This window comes from Sarcophilus harrisii, chromosome 3 (assembly GCF_902635505.1).
Source record: "Sarcophilus harrisii chromosome 3, mSarHar1.11, whole genome shotgun sequence".
Classification (NCBI taxonomy): domain Eukaryota; kingdom Metazoa; phylum Chordata; class Mammalia; order Dasyuromorphia; family Dasyuridae; genus Sarcophilus; species Sarcophilus harrisii.
In genome coordinates this window covers 434,182,319-434,202,926 of record NC_045428.1, presented here as the reverse complement: position 1 = coordinate 434,202,926, position 20,608 = coordinate 434,182,319, and the positions used below count along the sequence as shown (strand labels likewise).

Genomic DNA, 20,608 nt, shown 5'->3' with positions numbered 1-20,608 from the left:
TATGGCCAAAGTATTTAAACTTCAGCTTCAGTATTTGACCTTCCAGTGAATAGTCTGAATTAATTTCTTTTAATATTGATTGATTTGATCCTTTTTTCTATTCAAGAGCCTCTCAAAAGTCTTCCCCAACACCACCATTCAAAATCACAAAATCATCAATTCTGCAATGTTCAGCATTCTTTATAGTCCAACTTTCACAGACATACGTTGCTACTGGAAAAACCATAGCTTTCAGTATACATGACTATATATGCTTTGCAGGAAGGTGACATCTCTTCTTTTTAGTATGCTTTCCAGATCTGCCATAACTTTCCTTCCAAGGAGCAAACATCTTTTAATTTCATGGCTGCAGTTTCATCGGCAGTGATCTTTGAGCCCAAGAATATAAAATCTGACACTGCTTCCATTTCTTCTTCTTCTATTTGCCAGGAAATGATAGGACCCGTTGCCAAGATCTTAGTTTTTTAGATGTTAAGCTTCAGGCCAATTTTTATACTCTCCTTTTTCACTCCTGTCAAGAGACTTCTTAATTCTTCTTCACTTTCTGTCACCAGAGTTTATAATCTCCACATTTGAGATTGTTGATATTTTTCCCAGAAATCCTTAATTCTAGCTTTTGATTCATCCAGTCTGACATATCATATGATGTACTGTGCATATAAGTTAAATAAATAAGGTTACAATTTACAACCTTATCATACTTCTTCTCCAATCTTTAAACAATAATGTTGTCCCATGTTTGTTTTTAACCATTACATCTTGACCTGCATACTTGATCTAGTACTCCCAACTCTAAACACTTGTTACATTTTTTTTTTTAAATCCACAGTCAAAGGCTTTAGTGTAGTCAATGAAATGGAAGTAGATGTTTTTCTGGAACTTCCTTGCTTTCGCTATAATCTAGCAAATGCTGGCAATTTAGTCTCTAACTCCTCTGCCTCTTTGCAAACCATCTAGTTCTTCTGATAATTCTCTGTTCACATAATACTAAAGTGAACTAAAGTTCACAAATTATACATAATAGCTTGCAGAATCTTAAACATAACCTTGCTGGTATGTAAAAAATTAGCACAATTGTTTGGTAATTTGATTATTATAGGTATAAATACACATATATACATATCCATAAATAGATTTTTGTACATATACATATATATGTATAGCATGTGTATATAGTAACATATGCAGTTATATACATATTTATTGTATATATTTGCATGTACACATTTATAAGTGTATGATATACAATATATATTTATATATTTTTATGTTGTAGTAGAATTTTAGGAAGACTCAAGAAATTACTTATCCAAGTTCTTGAGGTCAAGGATAGATGATAACAGTAAGGATATTTGTAAGAGTGAAGCAAATAGCCATTTTTTTTCAGACAGGAAGATAGCAAGGTGCATAACATCTACAATGAATCTGACAAGCATGAGTTCCCCTAAATACAAAATTTTAGAGAGCATACCTAAACAAAATATTATTTAAAGTCACATTGTGTTAAATAAAGAAAAAAGAGCTATAAAACACAGGTAATTATACAGAAAGAACAGTTTACTGGTTGAAGAAAATTATATATTCTTAGCCACAAAAGATATGTAAGAGAGTTATACTTTAAATATAGCTGATCTCACTAAATGAGAGAAATATGGCCATCAGCGGACAGGGAAGAGAACTTTTCCAGACTCTGGATAATACACTACCTTCAGCAGCTAAGTTGGTTTTTTTTGTTTGTTTGTTTGTTTTTTTTTTGCTTGTAAAAAGTGAAAATGAGATATTGAAGGACACTAGCTGCTATAGCTGGTGTTCACTAGGGGGTCATTTACAGCAAAATAGCTGATACAGACCAAAATGGAGTCAGCATACCTTGTAGAAAGACTATACAAACATGTCAGAGAAGTTCATGGTGTAATATACGGGGGAATGGTAAGGGATTAAGGCAAAAGCAGTGATGAGGCTCATTAGACACTGCCAACCTCAGGAAGCACTGAAGTCATTCTTTGCAATTTTTTCCATCTCTTCTATAACATATAAACTCATAGACTAAAAGTACATGTAAACATATAGTCACAACACATTATACACGTACAGTACATATCATGCATACAACTCACATACAATACACATGTGTATACACCACATGCACCCAAAAATATAGTATCTGTGTATATATTAAAGATGGAGCAATGTGTATTTTAATGCATACCATATAAGTATATGTACAAACAATATATGCATGCATACTTAAGTTCACATAGTATAAACATTCTGATATACAGAAATAGTGTATAAGTACTTATATAGGTGATACTTTATATATCCAGATACATAATATGTATATATATCATACACAATAATATATATGAATGTACACACATATACACATGCTTCCTTTATACATTGTTGTTGTTCAGTCATTTCTGATGCTCTGTGACCTCATGGACTATATACTCTCTGTGGAATTTTCTTGGCAAAGATACTGATCTGGTTTGCATTTCCTTCTCTCATACATTATGGCAAACAGGGGTTGTGATTTACTCACAATCACACAGCCAGTGTCTGAGGCTCGATTTGAACTCAGGTCTTTCTGCCTTTAGCCTCAGCTCTCTGTTTGCTGAACCAACAAGCTGTCTCCTACATCTGAACAGCAGTTTATGATATACAATGTATATGTGTGTATACATACATGTTACAATGTATATATGTACAATATACATGTATATACGCCTAGACAGTGCACATGTATTAAATACATATTGTTTATAGAAATATATATATATATATAGTATAGGTTTATACACATGTTATACACACATAGCATATATAAAATATAGTATATATGTATATACATAAATACACATTTCTATAACTATATATATACACATATAAATATAAATATATATATATATTTATATACATATATAGATATATAACACATTTATATCTCTATATCTTCTTGCCAGGAAATATTGGAGGCTACAAGTCTGATGAAGAAGTGTAATTTCATCAGTATTCATTAACTTCTAGGATGAAAATCCCCTTGCCTGAAGCAGAGCAGCGACTTATCTATAATTTATGTTTTTAGATTGCTCTTGGCACTAAGAGGTTAATTGATTTGCTAAAGGCCCATGCTCACATAGACAATCCATTTGAGAGTCAGGTCTTGAACCCAGGTTTTATTGATTTCAAGGCTGTTTTTTTGTACCCACACATTATTATGTGCATATATAGAGTTATTTATATAACATTTTTTCTAAGGAAAATAAAATATTTTGCAAAATTTCACACTGACTTCTACCACATAGACTGAAGGAGGAGTGGGTATTAGAAGAGTACATATTGAGTTTGGTTCATTTGCAAAAACTGATCATCTTGAATGTCAATTCAGATCACTAAGTACTTCCCCCAAACACATATATGGACCAAATATATTCTTCTGCCATGGAAAAAGAAAAGGTATAGGAATCTTGAGCCTTCAGAATACTGTTCTGCAAGGAAGGTAACCTAAAATCTGTTCTATGGATAACACAAAGCAATTTTAGATAGGTGGAGAGAATATCCACAGGACTACATTTCCTGAAATGGGTTGTATACCACAGGATGGACCATGATGATGCTGGTGTCAAGGCAACAATTTTTAGTCATTCTCTAGCCTGCCCTAGGGAGTTATGAAACAGATAGTCCAAGAGTTATGCTACTTGGCAATCCAAGTGTCAACTTTAGGACTGACTATTAGTTCTGAAGTACTATGCCTTCCTGCTCTGCTGGGGAGCCAGAAGATCAAAGAAAAAATTAGATTATAATTCTTTTAGAGATGTAGAAGATTATATACTTTTGGGGGGTATTATGGTTGTTTTCAAATATTTGAAGAGCTGTTAGGTGAAAGGATAGTCACTGAAATTCCTTCCAACTCTCAAATTCTGTATGGGTGCAGAAAATATTTATGGCTTGATTCCATTCCTTGTTACTGACACTTTCATTTATTAATATAATTGTTTTGCTATTGAATCAATGCATCTCTTCTCTATCCTCATCCTTGTCCTAATCCTTGAGAACTTTACATAATGATGTCCTGGCTAATAAATTGGCTTCCATGTTCATCTCCAATAATGCCATAACCTTCACATCCCATCCATTTCAGCCACACATTAATCTAACTTTCAGTCATAATGGTTCTGCCTTCATGATATAGAACTCCAAATTTCCCTTTTTCAACTATAACTTTTTACACTTCATCTGTTGCTTTCCATCATCCTTTCTCACTGCTAATTCCAGGATTACATACATTTCCCTTCATCATCTCTGTTCTTGTCTCTCTTCCCTCCATAGTCAATCATACTATGGTTGATGGTTCAATCACATACTATCAGCTATTTCTGAATATTCTAACCTATGTGCTAGTTTCAGTCTTACCTTGCCAAACCTCTCCAAGAAAAGTCAAGTAAACATGCTAAATGAATTCACTATAAATTTATGTTGTCTAATTTCAACTGGGTTCTTATTGTTGCAGAGAAACTTTTGTTCTTCCCTGTTTCTTGATACTCTTGATCACACTTTCATCAACTATTCTGTCTTCTTTCTTCTAAGACCTCTTATATTATCTCCTTTCCCCTTTTTCTTTGCAGAGAATCTCTCTTCCTCCTAAAGGAGGTCTAACAAAGGAAGTTCCTGTTCAAACCCATAAGTTTTTCAAAACAACCTGATGATGTGTCTATCAAGTGAAACCTGATAAAGGTAAAGGCGTTTCCTGAGCAACTGGATTACAATAGAATCTGATTGATTGTTAGTCAATAATCAAATTGAACTGGTCTCAACCTGATGTGAATATAGAGTTTTGGATATTGTATAAAGATAAGTAAGGAGGCCCAGGAAGAATCAGCCATGTCTATATAGCCACAAGCCTATATAAAAAGAAAGCTAGCCTCACACTGAGACTGGGTGATTAAAATGGTTCTTAGTTTTTGAAGGATGCAATAGGTAGGGTATGGAGGAGAATTTATCTCTCATTTCATCTCCTCTCACCTCCAAGCCATTCTTAAATAATGTCCTCCAGAAGATACACATGATTGTAGAATACATGTTGATTTGCAACCTGAAAAGAGAATACAAGAATATTGCTTTCAGAGCCCAAATTTTCTTTTTTTAAATTAAAAAAAATAATAGCTTTTTATTAATTCATTCTTGCAAAACCTTGTGTTCCAAATTTTTTTCCTTTTCTTTCCTCTAATCCCCTCCTCTAGTCAGCAGGTAATCCAATATAGTTAAACATGTGTAATTCTTCTAAACATATTTCCACTTTATCATGCTGCACACAAAAAATAGATCAAAGAGGGGAAAAATGAGAAAGAAAAAAAGCAAACAAACAATAAAAAAAGTAAAAATACTATTTTGTGATTCACATTCAATCTCCATAATCCTCTCTCTGGATGCAGATGGTTCTATCCATCACAAGTCCATAGGAATTGGCTTGAATTACTTCATTGTTGAAAAGAGCCAAGCATCACAGTTGAACATCACAAGTATTCTACAACCATGTGCTTCTGCTGGAGGATATCATTTATGGATGGATTAGAGGTGGGGGGAGAATATGAAAGAGAAAATCTTCCCTATACCCTACTTATGGTACCTTTCAAAAACTAAGCAACTTATTGCTCTGTACAATGTTCTCTTAGCTCTACTCACCCCACTTAGCATCAATTCATGCAAGTCTCTCCAAATCTTTCTGAAATCATCCTGCTAATTGTTTCTTATAAAATAATAATTATTCCATAACATTCATACAACATAACTTATTCAGTCATTCCCCACTCAGTTTTCAGTCCCTTGCCCACAAAATGAATTCAAATTTTCTACATAAAGAGGAAAGTTTGAAAAGAGATAGCTTGTTACATTTTCCCAGATGAAGTGCCTCTTGATTTTTTTGAGTTATATTTTTGTTTTTTGCATTTTATTTATAGAGATTTACTTTTGGGGTTATAATTATAGAGATTTACCCTATTAGAAATAAAAACTAATTTCTGAAAGTGCTTCAGATCCTTCCAGGATTCTCTGGACTACACTTTGAGAATTTTTAAGAAACTGAGAGGTTTGAGTGTCTTTCCAATGGCTTGAGCCCCCATTCCAGTGTGTTCTCCCCAATTTTATCTAAAAATAGGAAAGAACAGAAACAACATAAACAATAGAGACAGAAGTAACATCAGGGCCACAGTTTCACAGGCCATGACCTGAGTAAGAGAACTCTTGGTTTTTCTTCCATTTAAAGGCTTATAGCAGTTCATCCTCACTTTAACAAAGCCTTGGAAGAAAGAGAAAGACCTGTTTGATCAGTTAATGACTTGGATGCACAATCATTTCCAGCTCAGCAGTCAACTGAAAAAAATAACTCTTCTCTGACACATAGAAACAGTACAATAAATGGTCAAAGAATACCTATGTATGATCTAAAATCCACATTTTTGGAGGGATGGGGCAGTAAGAAGAGCATGCTTGCTTTTGAAAAAGGCTGTTACTGGTAAGTTCCCTTTTATATTTGTATGTACTTATTTGTGTACATGTGTATAGAGAGTAAACTCTTTGAGTTCAGGAACATCAGTGTTGCTGTTTTTGATCTGGGGATTTTTTTTTGTCTTTGTTTTATTAAAAGTTATAGTGACTCTGGCTGATTGTTCCAGACAATGTTGCTAATCAGTATTGGAGAAAGGCATCTCATCTAGGTCTACAGCTTCATGTTACCTTGTTTTCATTGCATAGAAAATCATCCCTTACCTGTCTGTACCTGGAAAATTGTCACATACTTGCTACCGTGGGAAAGAACTGAGATGCAATGGCCCTTCCCTTTTACTGATGCAGATCTATTCAAATTGCCTTTATCTCATTATGAAAGTTATCAGTACAAGCTGGCCCATTCTGAAACTCTTGCTGATCTGTAGTGATCAGCCCTTCAATGTGAGGCTACCTTGTAATATTTTAATAAACTCCTTTTAATTATCTTTGTCCTAAGTTTTGCCTCATTTAATCAGGATGAAAGTCCAAACATATTCTTTTTTTTTTTTTTTTAAAGAAGAATTCCCATTAACTATCACAACACCTTACATTTAGTAGGTAGTTAATAATGTCTGCTGAATTAAATTAAGAAATATTAAACTATAGCAGTGAAAGGTTATAACTTTACAGTAGCAATTATACTTATAATAAATACATGCTTAACTTTTTTTTAATAAGTAGATACTATGGGTAAAATAATTGTTTATTGGGAAATAATTGTGACAAAGCAAAACATGTCAATACATAATTTTGCAAAAGAAACTTGAATAAATGCACATAGTAAGAGAAAGATTGCTGAGGTTTTGACAATTAACAAATTTGCTGAAAATACTTGAACTCTAGGTCAGTCCTAGATTTTCTTCCTAAGGAAGGTTTGAGCTCATTAAAAAATTAATCAAGGAGTGAAGGTGATTCAAGTTTCCTAAGGTACATGAAGTTATAATTATTATTATTACAACATAATAAGTTGTATTATTATGGTTTTGACAATATTTAGTACCTGTTTAAATTTATTTTTTCATGGAGAAAGCATAATTGATTGGAAAATTAGGCGGTAGTGGGGCAGCTAGGTTCCACAATGGATAGAGTGCTAGGGTTGGAGTCAGGAAAACTCATTTTCATGAGTTCAAATCTGGTATCAGCTATTTAGCTGTATGATCCTGGGCAAGTCACTTAACCCTGCTTGCCTCAGTTTCCTCATCTGTAAAATGAATTGGGGAAGGAAATGGCAAAACCACTCCAGGATCTTTATCAAGAAAACCCTAAATGGGCCAAGAAGAATTGGACATGACTGAAACAACCATGTCCTTAGTGCTTAACTTCAGTAATAGGCAAACATCAAGACAGAAATAAAACAACCAGAGTCCCCAAAACACAGATCTACATTTCTAGGACGTTTAGAGGTGAAACGAACATTGCTTTCACTCAAAAATACCAGTTTTCCCAACTTCTTTCCACTTAGTTGCAGATAAGAAGAGGCAGGACAGACAAAACAACTTGTCAATAATAGTTAGAGGGCCAATGAAATTAGCAAAATTTTGTCAGATAGGCTTGGAGTTCAAAAGCTCACACTAATGCCAAACTTTAGTCTCCAGAAAACTGATGACTTGAATACTTCATTAGAGACTTAATAACATGAATCTGCATTTCCCCAAAGTATTTATGGTGGGGGAGGGGGGGGGGAAGAAAGGCAAAGTAGGGCAGAGCAGGAATCCCACGGTCTCATAGGATGTTGAAAAATAGTATTTATTTGGTGTTATTAAAGAGCATAAAAACGGGAGTGGGGGGGAATCCCCAAACTCCATCACTGGGTAAGGGTCTTCTTGGAAAGGAGCTGGATTTAGACAATATAAATGAACAATCTGTCTTTGTAATGGCTGGCTCAAGGTTTTCCTTTCTGTTGATTTATGACTAATGTAACACGAGGGTAGATATAATTAGCTTCAGTGTTTCTACCTTACCTTTTGTACTTATCAGTTTTTGTTGGGAATAAATCCTGAATCCTAAAGCTGTCATTAAAATGGATGCTAGGACAGCAATGACATCATAACTATAATGAAGTGGAATATTTATGATTGAACTTTCCAGAGGCAGCTGCATTTGTAATCTCTCCTATATTCAGTATTGGGTAGTCTCTATGGCAATTATGAGTTAGATTATTTGTTAAAACAATAAAGATACAAATTTCAAAAGTGAATTAGGTGTCAGGGAAAGATAACCTATTCTCTGTAGAGTATGATGAATACATTGAGACTTGCTTCTGGCTATTCAGAGCTAATCCTGAGCTAATAATAAACTAGGTCATATAGTTAGACCTAGGGAGAATAAGTACTTCCTCTGAGCAATTAAGATCTCTAAAGTCAATACTAATTCACTACAGAGGAAACTATAGGTAAAGTTGGTCAATTTCCAAGCAACCCTAGTAGCTTGAACATTAGGCGAATTTAGAAAAGACTGCATTGTTGTTGAAAATAACCTCAGCTAGGTTTTAGAGGTGTTGAACATAAATCAAATCCAGAGCATTCTGGATAAGGGAATAATAAAGAACATTGTGGAGAGAAGTTGAGAGATGGGGGTGGGGAGAATGGAAGGAGAAGAATGCACACGCATATTTTCAGCTCTCAATCTGTGCACATAACTCCCCCTGACAGTAATGGGAATTAAACACCCAGATATGGAGGGAAGAATATAATCTATAACAATCCTACCTTCTCATCATCTTCCCATCCCCAGTGTAAATTATAAATTAGCTATGTGCAGGAGAAAATGGAGCAAGGGATTTGCCCGTTTTATCTAGCAGAAAGGAAAAACAGATTGAAGCAGATTAACAAGCATTTACCTATTACGTCTGGAAGGGATAGAGATATGGAACATGGCACACTAGGGTCCCAAATTTTTCCTACTAACAACTTTCCTAATATCAAATGGCGTAGACAATCTTTCCAAGAAGCACACTGCTTCTGTGACTTCCAGACATATAAATTATACTTTTATTTCAATGAAAATAAAACTATGTAGTCTGGTGTGTTTGTGTTTGTGTGCGTGTGTGTGTGTGTGTGTGTGTGTGTGTGTGATGCTGATGGTAGTGAGAATCTGAAAGACACATCAAGTTTTAGAAAGATGAATCAGTTCTTTAGTGAATCACTAAACTTTTATTAAGAAAGGCCAAAATTGACTCTAATTTAGTCCCAAATCATATAATTTTTAAAGTACATTTTTAGATAACAAGAACAATTCTTATTGTACTCTCATTCACTGAGCTTTCAATGATTGTTTCTATAAGAGACAACACAGGTTGATCATTTTGATTGAATTTACAAATCAAGTGAACTAAGTTTTAACTCATTTTTTCCCACTCGAGTTTGACCAGTTTGATCTACTATATTGATAAGGGGGAACACTTATTTACTCTTAATTACCCAGCAAACCTTCCAGGCAAAGTGTCAGGTAGACCCCTTCTCCTATCTGTCTCTGTAGGCATTACACTGACATAAATACATATTCCAGAGCTTCAGAGGAAGAAAACAGACAATTGCTGACATAAGTCAGTGACAATGGGAAACATGTTCATGGGCTCTCTTGCTACTTCAACACATTTTGCATGCCATTGACAGACTAGTCAGCTTAAAATACTGCTTTTATCACATCACTTCCCTGATCAAGGGCCTTCAGTGTAAATCCAAACTTAACTGATTTAACAATCTAACCCTTATCAGCCAAACCAATTTCTTTCTTGTTACTTTTCAACCTTCATTCTCAATTCCAATCAGACCTGTCTCCTCATTGTTTCTTAAACACATTATATCAATTTTAAAGAAACTCTAAAGGTCTTCCCCTTCCAAAGTGGTTATTTTATTAAGGAAAACTAGGCCATCTTTTGCCTCAATTCTTACCTAGCATCAAATTATTAATAGGAATTTCCTCAGAAAAACTGAGATGTGGGAAAGAGGCCTTAACTTGAAAAGGCTGCCTCCCACTGCATCTTCTCCAGTCCTCCTGACCTATGTCTTGCCACTGACTCTGGAGGAGAGAATGAAGCTGATGACTTTGCACATTCCTGCCTCACTTAAATAAAATTAACTTGTAACCCAGATATCATCCTCCTAATATCACTGATCTTTGAGAAGAAAGGACAAACAACAACAATAATATTCATTTCCTCATTCATCAATTCATTCAATTCAGCAAGCATTTATTGAGTGATTGTAGTATGCAAAGTATTAAATAAATAAATAAGATATGTACAATTCCATGAAAGGAATTATAAGTTGGTAAAAGATAGGACAAATATTCAAGTAATTTGAAATCAAAGAAGAATTTGAGAAGTGCATAAAAAGATAAAGTATAATGAGAACTCAGAGATGGAAATCAAGGAAAGCTTTGTGGAAGAGATAACTTAGTTGGATTTTGAAAGATGAGGATTTCAATATAAGGTAAAAGGGGAAAGGGAGGAAAATAGAGAATAAGATTGGTGAAGGGAAAAAGGAAGGAAAGGGTGGAATATACTCTGATCTATGCATAAAAATAATTATAATAAAAATGATAGGTAACATTTATATAGCACTATGTGCCAGGCACTGTGAATGCTTTACATTTACATTTTACATTTGATCCTTACAACAATCCTGGAAGGTAGGTGTATCACTATCCCCACTTTTACAGTTGAGAAAACTAAGGTGTGAGGGTGAGACTGGAGGAGGTTGTGAAGCTGGAGTAAGCAATAGGAGATAAAAAGTGCTGCTTTCCCCCTTTTTCCCATGCTGCTCCCTGTACCGAGAATGCTCTCCCTTCTCATTTTTTCCTTTTGAAATGTTATACAGCCTTTAAAATGCACCTCAAATGTCATTCCCTCTATATGGGTGATATATCCTCAGAGCAAAGGAAACTGATCTTAGGGAACTTAAGAAACACCACCCCTGACAGAACCTGCAGATTTTTTTTTCTCATTGGCTGTGAATGGCCCTTGCCTCAACCATGCTTGAATTCCCATCAGTGGCGGCAGCAGACGAGAAAAATGATAATCCTATAATAATATTACAGGGAAACAAACTCCAAGCAACTTCTTAGGTCTGTTCTCAAGTTGAGAAAGGCCGTAGAATGACAGGTTTGGTTAGTAGCTTCATGTTTTAGAAATATAATATCAAGTCACCAAGAATTTGCATAAGGAAAGATGTGGTCCCTGTCATCTTGCTTGTGTCAAAGACCTCATCCTCTTCTCTCGTAATTGTCTACATTGCATTCTGTCACTAACTTGTAGGGTATCCCAATTAACACCAACGGCCCTTCCAAATGTAATTTGCAATTAATTCCTGTACCCAGAGGCAGTGATTCTTACAACAGCACCTGAACTCTTCTCATTTCTCTGGCCTCCAAGGCACCATCTCATTCCTCAAAGTGAGGATGAAGGGTGGGAGCATGAAGTATGTACTTCACATATATTTCCTGGCCTTCATTAGTGTGAAAGGACAATTTGTAGCCCTGGCTATAAGTGTAGCACCAGGAGGCACTTCCTAATATGTAGAGTGAGTCTCCAGGTTCTTGGTAATCAATGGGTCCACATCCACTGAAAGATATAGCCCCACTAATGGAGCTACATATATAGGATGACAGAGTTAGAACTATAACAGATATCTAGTCTAATTTAAATCCTTCATTTTATAGATATGGAAACTGAGGCTAACAGAATGAAATGACTTATTCCATGTCATAAATTACTGATGTGAGTTTTGAACCCTTATTCTCTTACTCCAAATCCAGTTTGCACCTCAAAATGATTTCAAAGAAAAGGCATTTATTGAAACAGCATATAAAAAAGAAACAATTAAATAAATTAAAAATTAAATTAAATAAAAATTAAATAAAGCTGAGATATATTTACCCCAAAATATATTCATTACAAATGGGAAGAGTGGAAACATGTGTGCCCAGAACACATGCAAGGAGGACAACTCTTATCTCTGATGCTACCAGAGAAGTGCTCTAGAGATGTTATTGTTCATCTCTCATACCCATTTCTTACTCCTCACCTGGTTCCTGCTGATAATCTGCTGGATATAGTCTCTTTTCAAGCAGTAGTTTTTCCCATGCTACATTATAAAAATGGCTTTACTGGGCATGTGATTGTTTGGCTTCTCTCCACTTTGAATTTTTTCCTTCAGTCGGAGTGCTTAGATGATCTCTTGGTTAAGATAAGAGTGGACTTTTAGTTTAAAGCTTCAAATTTCTACAGCTCCTTCTAAAAAACCATAGCCCTTTAACATACTTGGCCACCTGACTTGATAAAGATATCTTCTTGGCTTATTTTCCTTAGGGAATGGGCTATCTATTTCTCAAGAGTCTTGGCTAGAAAAGGCTTTCATCTCCAGCAGAAAATTCCTTTTTCTTACGAAATTCTTCAGAACCCAGAGTAGTGGTCCTTAGTCTCAAATATCTCTTACATTCACTTTCTCTTCATTACTGTGATATGACTGACTGACTGTGGCCTAGGATGGGAGTTTCTTATACCTCCTTGTCTTATCTTCAATAGCCAGACTATATCATCATTTATATAAAAATTGTCCCCCACAAATTCTCAAGGGTTCCAAGGGCCCATGTTTCCCCAGATCCTCAATTCCCAAACCAGTTCCACTCTAACATAAATATAAGTGAATAGAGGAATAACATAGCTAAGATTAGGGGGAAAGGTAATTTCCTTTTCCATGCTCAGCCAAATTCCTGTCTTTATTTTTCATCTTTAGTTAGTCATCTATGACTAATAAAGTCCTCTTTATGCTTTAAGCCCTTTTATTTTGGTAACTTTAAGACAAAAACAGAATTTTATACATTTTTTGCATCTCTCACAATATCTAGCACAGTATGGTATTCTTGGTAATTTATTAATTGGATAGGTTTAGCAAGACAACTCCCTCTCCATTCTTCTTTACCTAAGCTTCTCCCTATAAATAATCAACTAAACCTATCCAGCAATATGCTTCATATCCTTCATTATTACTCACGATGAGCCAAATAGCAATTTTGAGGGAAAAAAAATTAAAAGGTTTTGAAAATATAGTTTATACCAGACCCTGAAAACAATAAAATAACTGAGCTATCATCACTGTACTGATCCTCAGAAGAGAAAGAAAAACAGGATGTTAGTCCAGAGGCCATTATTAAATTTAGTAATATTGTAGATCAAAGTAGCGTGATGTACTCAAATGAGGTGGACCAATCAGACTACTATTCCTGTCATCTGTAGTTCTGCTTAGTATTTGGGACTGGTGAACTCTTCTTCCATTTAAAAATTATTTTCATTTTGTTAAATTTTATCTTAAATTTTGATTCTAGGAAAAATAGACTCAGTAGCATAATCATGCAGAGAAATAAATTAAATTCTTTTCACTTTGGTGTCATCTATTTTTGCATGTTAGAATCTGAGGATGGAGAATTCAAGAGCTCTTCTGGCTTTGCCCTCTGCAAGGCCATAAATTGACTATGGCAGACTACCAAACAGTTTGGTCCCAATGATGCTACTAAATATTTCTTTGTGAAATATGCCTCTAATTTGCTCTTTTTTTCCTGAAGAACTGAGGTTCTCAAAAATTAGTATGAGTCTCTTGGTTGCTGTTGACAATGTATTATCCATATGTCTTCTGAATTTTGGGGGATAAAAAATGGACCTTCATCCTTTGTGCATGCAAAATGTGCTCTGCCTGCTGCCAGATCACAGGGAAGAATTGGAGAACTCATTTCCAGAAAGGTATGATAAAGTGTAATGGAAGTCCTTTAGTTACCTCAACTATACAATGGCAGTCATAACAGAATTTGCCTCATAAGACTGTTGTATCAAATGAGATTATACCTGAAAAGTTCTTAATATTGCACCTGGCACATAGTAGGTGCTTAACAAATGTTTTCTTTCTTTCTTTCTCTGATTTGAAATATATAAAGAAAAAAAAACTGGATCAGGTTTCCTAATCATATGGTCATTAGCTGCTGAGCCAGAATTTGGGTGCATTTGAAAGTGCACCTAAATAGAGAATATAAGTTTCTGGTTCTTTCTTTTTCCTGCTGGCAACGTTCAAGTGAGGAGGCAAGGATTGCAGTAAGCATTCAGTGCTCTTACTAGAGTTATTATATAACCAATGAGTCAATGATTCTGCTTTTACTTGACTATGTCATCTTTATTCTTCCTACTTCTTAAGTTAATGCATATTGGAGCTGGCTGTGAGTTTCTGAGCCTGGAAGAGCAAGCAATAAAAGTCTAGAGGTTGTAATCTATACTGGAATTTGTTGGATGACAACAGGACTGAGGTCATAGTAAGGTCCTAAAGACTGACCTAACTGACCCAATCCAGCAGTAGCAGATATCAGACTTATCCATCCATCATCTATGCCAAATTTAAAAGTGAACTTGGTGGAGTAAATGGAATGTAGAAACTGCTTTAAGTCTGATTGCAATCATCCTAGGGACTGAGGTATTAGAGGGAAGAATGTGCCTCCAAGATTGGAGGAGGATGTTTTGAAACTTCGGTTATTATATCTTTGCAATTACTATAGGTTTGTAAAAATGAATTGATGTTAATTTGTTAAAGGAAATTGGTGTGCTAATCACTAGTCATTAATATTAGGAGAACATACCAGATTGAGGATTCAATATGATAGCATTAGAGAAAAGCATTCTTATGACCCCTCAGAACTGTAAGAAGACCAGATGTAACTAGTTTTGTGCTGGAGGACTTGATTGATTCATCAGTTTGTGTCTGTTTTGGAATGAGGACTTTCAGAGGATACTTTGAGTATCCTTTATGTGTTACATGTATATTCAGTAATTAATTAATTAGCAAGCATTTATGAAATACCTACTATGTGCCCAACATTGTTAAATTCCAGGGGACAGAATGAAAAAAGTGATATAATTCCTGCCTTCAAGGAGTTTACATTCATTCCATCAAGGAAGATAATATATGATAAATTACTGCTGTGTTCAAATGAGGAAGCAAGGACTACTGTAAAACCTCAGAGGCCTCAGTGGAGTTATTGCCATGTAGCTCCATGAGCGAATGACCCTACTTTTGCTTGTGCTTCTGGTGCCTATTCTTCCTACTCTTAGGTTAAAGTGTATTGGAAATAGGTTTATCTAAGTGTGTATATAAGATAACTGCAAAATAGACATAAGATGATTGGAGCCTGAGAGGAAGAACCAGGAAAACTTTATGGAGAAGGGGGTACTTGAAGGAACCCAGGGATTCCAAGAAGTAGAGATGAGGAGAGAATGAATTTTAGGTATGATGGATAACCAGTAGCAAGTATGGAGACAGGGAATAGAGTGCTCCGTGTGAGGAACAATAAGAACAATTTGACTGGACCACAGAATAGACGAATAGGAGTCAAATGAACAGTGGGAAATTCCGGGGGTCATGGAGAAAGCTACAATTTTTCCCACTCATGATTTAACAGTTCTGTATACTGGTAATTAACAAGGAGAATTGATGGAGAGGAAAAATTGCAGAGACTTCTTCTACCAAGTAATTAGTGCCACTTCAGGAAGCAGAGTTTTAGAAGCATTGTAGAAAGGACTTCAGCTAAATTCCCATGTTCCTTTAGGGTAGGTGCCACGTACAGTAACTGGTATACAGTAAGTGCATAATGCTGAATTGTTAAATGTTCATAATGAAATAAAGATTATGAAAAGAGAGAAAGAAAAGTGGGAGTCAAATGAACAAGTACTGATGAAAATGAATCCAAATAGAATTAAAACAGGCTAGAAAGAGAACTCGTTATAAATTATCTTCTGTTTAAAGAAGAAAGGTACAGATAAATTCATTCTTTAGAACAGTCAGTTCTGACTTCAAAAGTAAGATAGTTAGCTTTCTTGGAAATGTTTATCTTTCTTAGTAATGTTTTATCAGGTAAATAATTGTCCAAATGAGACCACCAACTAGCTTTTTTCACACAGACCTGGACTACGCCATTAAAAGAAAATATCCCTTTTAATGTTGTCCTTGGGATCCATGTCATAGAACATTATATCTTATGCCCCTGACCCACTCCATGACCACCACCAAAAAACTCCAAACAAACAACCCCCCCCAAACACTGGGAACTTCACCTTAATTCTCTCCTTGGGGTCCATACCACAATACTGATTACCATCTATCTCATAGATTCCTGTTCATGCTTCAGAAACTAAATCTTTCTTTGAATTGTATCCAAAATATAATCACAGAACTTATGATAAATAACTTCAAGATGTAAAGTCCAACTTGTGCCTTAAAGAAACCCTTTAGCAACATCACTGACAAATGGTCATCTAACCTTTACCTGGAGGCATCTAATGAGGGGACCCCTCCCCCAGGGGCAGATATAGCCCATTCTACACTTGGATGGTTCTAGTTGTTAGTCTTTGGTAACAGGAAAAACTCTCCAACAACTGGAACTCCTTTCACCTCTTACTTGTAGTTCTGTTTCTGAGGCCAAGTTCTGTCTCTTGAGAACTAGTGCAATCCCTTTTCTATATTACAGCTCAATATACACTTGAAGATCCCTACTGACCCCATTAAGCCTTCTCTTTTCCAAGCTAAGACATCCCCAGTTTCTCAACTAATCCTCATATCATATGAACTGGGGACCCTTCAGCATCAGCAGAAGTCTCCCTCCTCAAAATGTTTGCCATCTTTCTCAAAGTCCCTCCTAAAAAGCAAAGTCCCCCTTAAGGGAATAGGAGAATCCTGGGAGAATGGTGGAATGTAATATCCCTGACCTTCAAATTGGGTCCAGGGTAATCAATATTACAAACAAATGATTATTGATTAATTGAAAAATCAATAATGGTTCAGGAAAACATTAAACACTTCCTCATGGCAGAAAAATAGATTTACTAGAATAGAATGTTGTGAGTCACTATTGTTAACTAGTGTGGTAATCAGAACCCTCAAAGCCCATTTGTATGGGACTCTCTCATTGGTGGAGAGCAAAATCCCTTGATCATTTATATCAAATGGAAAAGATTTGGGAAGAGGAATAGATTAAGGGAAAAGGAGTTAGGACCAAGAAAACTGATAGTCTTGGAAGTAACTGGAGAATTGCATGGTAGAAAAAAATAAAGCAAAACTAAGAGTTGTGTGAAGGTGGAGGAAGAGAGGAATAAGATAAATTTTTGAGCAGGTGGAAGCACATTATTTAATTAGGGTTTTGCTTTTATCTCTGATATCTTGCCTTTAGGTTATTTTATTGTTTGAAGGCTTCCAGCAGAAATGTGGGAGGGGAAATTATTTTGCTGATTCTGCTTATGGCAGCTTTGAGGAAAGATTTAGTAGAAAGAGGACCTGGACGCTGGATGCTAAGGGATGTACAGAGTAGTTTACAAATCTGCTTCACTTTAGCCTATCTTGGTGCTCCACTGCCATAGATATGTTTAACGAAAATGTCCTATAAACACAGCTCACATTATAGGGTGCTTTATGTTTTCCAAATCATTTTCAACTTCACTCTCTCATTTAACTCTCATCACCACCATGTCATGTTGTTAATGGATGTTATTAGCCCTAATTTACAGATGAGGAAATAAAGGCTCAAATGATTTGACCATGAATAGATGTGGCCAGGCAGTGTTCAGAGCTGGGGGTACAAATGCAAAAGTGAGACAGTCCTTGCCCTCAAGGATCCAAGGATTTTGTCTCTCTGCTGGTCTCTCTTTCTGTCTCTGTCTCTCTGTCTGTCTCTCTCTCTTTTTTTCTTAGAAGTGGGTGAAAAAGGATATTTTGGTCTGGAAAGTCATAGGGGTGGTAAATGGAGCTATAAAGCACTCAATAGACACACCCTTTCCAGACTGAAGGTATGGTAGTGTTGACAAGATTGCTGTGCTGAGCCATGATAAGGAGAGAATGTTATTGCCTGAGGAAGGCAGGTGAACTTGATGGAGGTTTGGGGCTAGGTAGATATAATGGGCTCTCATCAATTTGAAGAGAAAGGCCCCAGCCCAGGAGTTTGAAAGCTCTCACAACTAATAAGTGGAGAAGATATAATTCTTGCCCTCCAGCACTCTGTCTACACTGCCTATGAAGTATGATTTGAGAAGTCCTTAGAAGGACCCTGATTCAAATAATGTTTTTTTTGCTGTCCTAAATATCTACCATTAGAGATTTATTCTTTTGGAGCCTTAAGTCCCGGGAAGAAGGTCATACATTAAGCCTTTCTCAGCTAACACTCCAGCTAAGGTTAGTTAGGATTAGTTGACAGCTAGCTGAAAATAAGTGAAGCCCCTGATTTGTGGGACAGACATCAGTCCCCCATCTCCAAGAGGGGAAAAAAAACACTAAAAGAAAAAAGAGGACAGTCTAAAGACCACAACGGCCCGTCCCCATCCCCACAAGAGTGGGGAATAGTCTAACTACATTCAGCGCTAGTAGATGATTTATAAACGTTTGCTGAATTCCGTTTAATGCTTATGTAGTATGTGGAAGGGGCTTCTCAAAGATCTTCCCAGGGGCTGCTGTCACCAGCAGTTGCATCAGCCCCTGACACTGGGGAGAATTAGGGAAAACTGATGAAGTGGGAGAAAGAAAAAGACAAATCTCCCAGTTAGATGGAGCATGAATGAAAAGTGTATTTCCCTAGGAAAGAAGAAAGACAGTGCTTGTGGTTACTCAGGAAGGAAATACTCGGCACCTACAAGTAATTGGGACAAATGCGCCTACACGTGCAATTGCAAACGGAGGGAGGATGGAGGGCTGAGAGGAGACGTCAGCCGCTTTCTGCTCCCCTCCCCCAGCAGATGGATCAGGTGTGAGTGATCCGTCGAGGAACCGTTCCAGGTTTTCTGGCTTGCCTCTGAGCTGGTTGGGGTTGGGGTCCCAGCAGGCTCCAGGGAGTTGCTGACGCCTGCTTCTGTGCGGTTATCAGAGCTGTGAGCTCCACAGGGCCGTTTGCTTTGTCCCGCCCTGGGAAGGGGAGCTCGTTTGGCAGCTCGTTGCAAACACGCCGACGTGCCCGGGGGAGAAGCTATTGTGCTCCGCAGCCCGGGATAGCTTTGTCCCTTTCCCGGCTCCCGAGAGCGCCTCTTACCTCGCTCCAACATCACCTCGCTTGATCGTTCATTCCTTTCCCTAACCGAGCCGCTCACAGAGGCTTTCTTTGTCTTTGCCTCACTCACACCTGACTGCATTACTGCTCCCCCTCCCGCCCCCTCAGCCCCCTCCTCTTAAGCCTTGCTCAAAGATTGCAGAAAAGCCGTGGTCTGGACGAAGGTGGTGACTGCACCGCTGGCTCCCGGCCAGGGCACTTTCAGCAATAACAACATTAGTCATGCCTCTTACCAGAAACGGCATGGACCAGCGGCCAGGATCCGTGTGGCTCTGGGCGGTTTGCTTCATTTCCTTTATATGTTGTTTTCAACTGCAGCTCGCGTTCTCATGCCAAACGGGGACCTTGCCTAGAAGCCTCAGCTCGCCTCCGAATGGGGCTGGAGGCTTTGAAGAGGGATTGTGCCGCACGCGCGCGTGGGAAGGGTCAGTAATACCGGCCAAGTGGAGGCAGCATGATGTACTAGGTTTAATGGGGCTGGGGATGGAGTTTGGGAGGCATCTTTCTGAGTATGTGCACAAAACCCCATCACTTCCAATCTTCCAAATAGCACAGGGGTCCTGGGGTTCCTTCCTGGCTCTTACATTTACCAGTCCTGTGATTCTGGGCGAGTCTCGTAGCGCCTCTGGGTCTCAGTTTCCTCCTGTAAAAAGGGATCCCTACAACTGCTTGAGTCACATGGTCGTCCCACTTTGAAGTAAAAGTATTTTATCTGATGTCCCCAAAGTCTTAAAGAAGTTTTCAACTTTAATAGCTTGAAAGTGCCCTAAGACTTTGGGGACACCCTGAATAATGCTATTAAAATTTATTACTGAAGGCATAAAAATAGTCATAAAGTAGGTTCCTCTTTCAGTAGCAAAATTGTTCTTTGAGAAATTAGTTGCTGACATTTATTTTTATTCATAGCTTTTTTTTTTTTTTTTAAGTCACTGGGTTTTCTTAGTTATCCTTTACAATATCAATTTGAATAAGGGCATTATAATTTTCCTCTTTCATGGGA

The 20,608-nt window shown here is 36.9% G+C and overlaps 1 long non-coding RNA gene across 1 annotated transcript in view; it reads right to left on the bottom strand.

Annotated features, from left to right (window-relative positions):
* LOC116422472 overlaps positions 1–20,352 on the bottom strand; it is a 31,474-nt gene extending 11,122 nt beyond the window's left edge. The window contains exon 1 of the long non-coding RNA XR_004233138.1: positions 19,842–20,352. This is a non-coding gene — a long non-coding RNA (uncharacterized LOC116422472). The remainder of the gene's footprint in view (positions 1–19,841) is intronic.
* Positions 20,353–20,608: the final 256 nt, after the last annotated feature.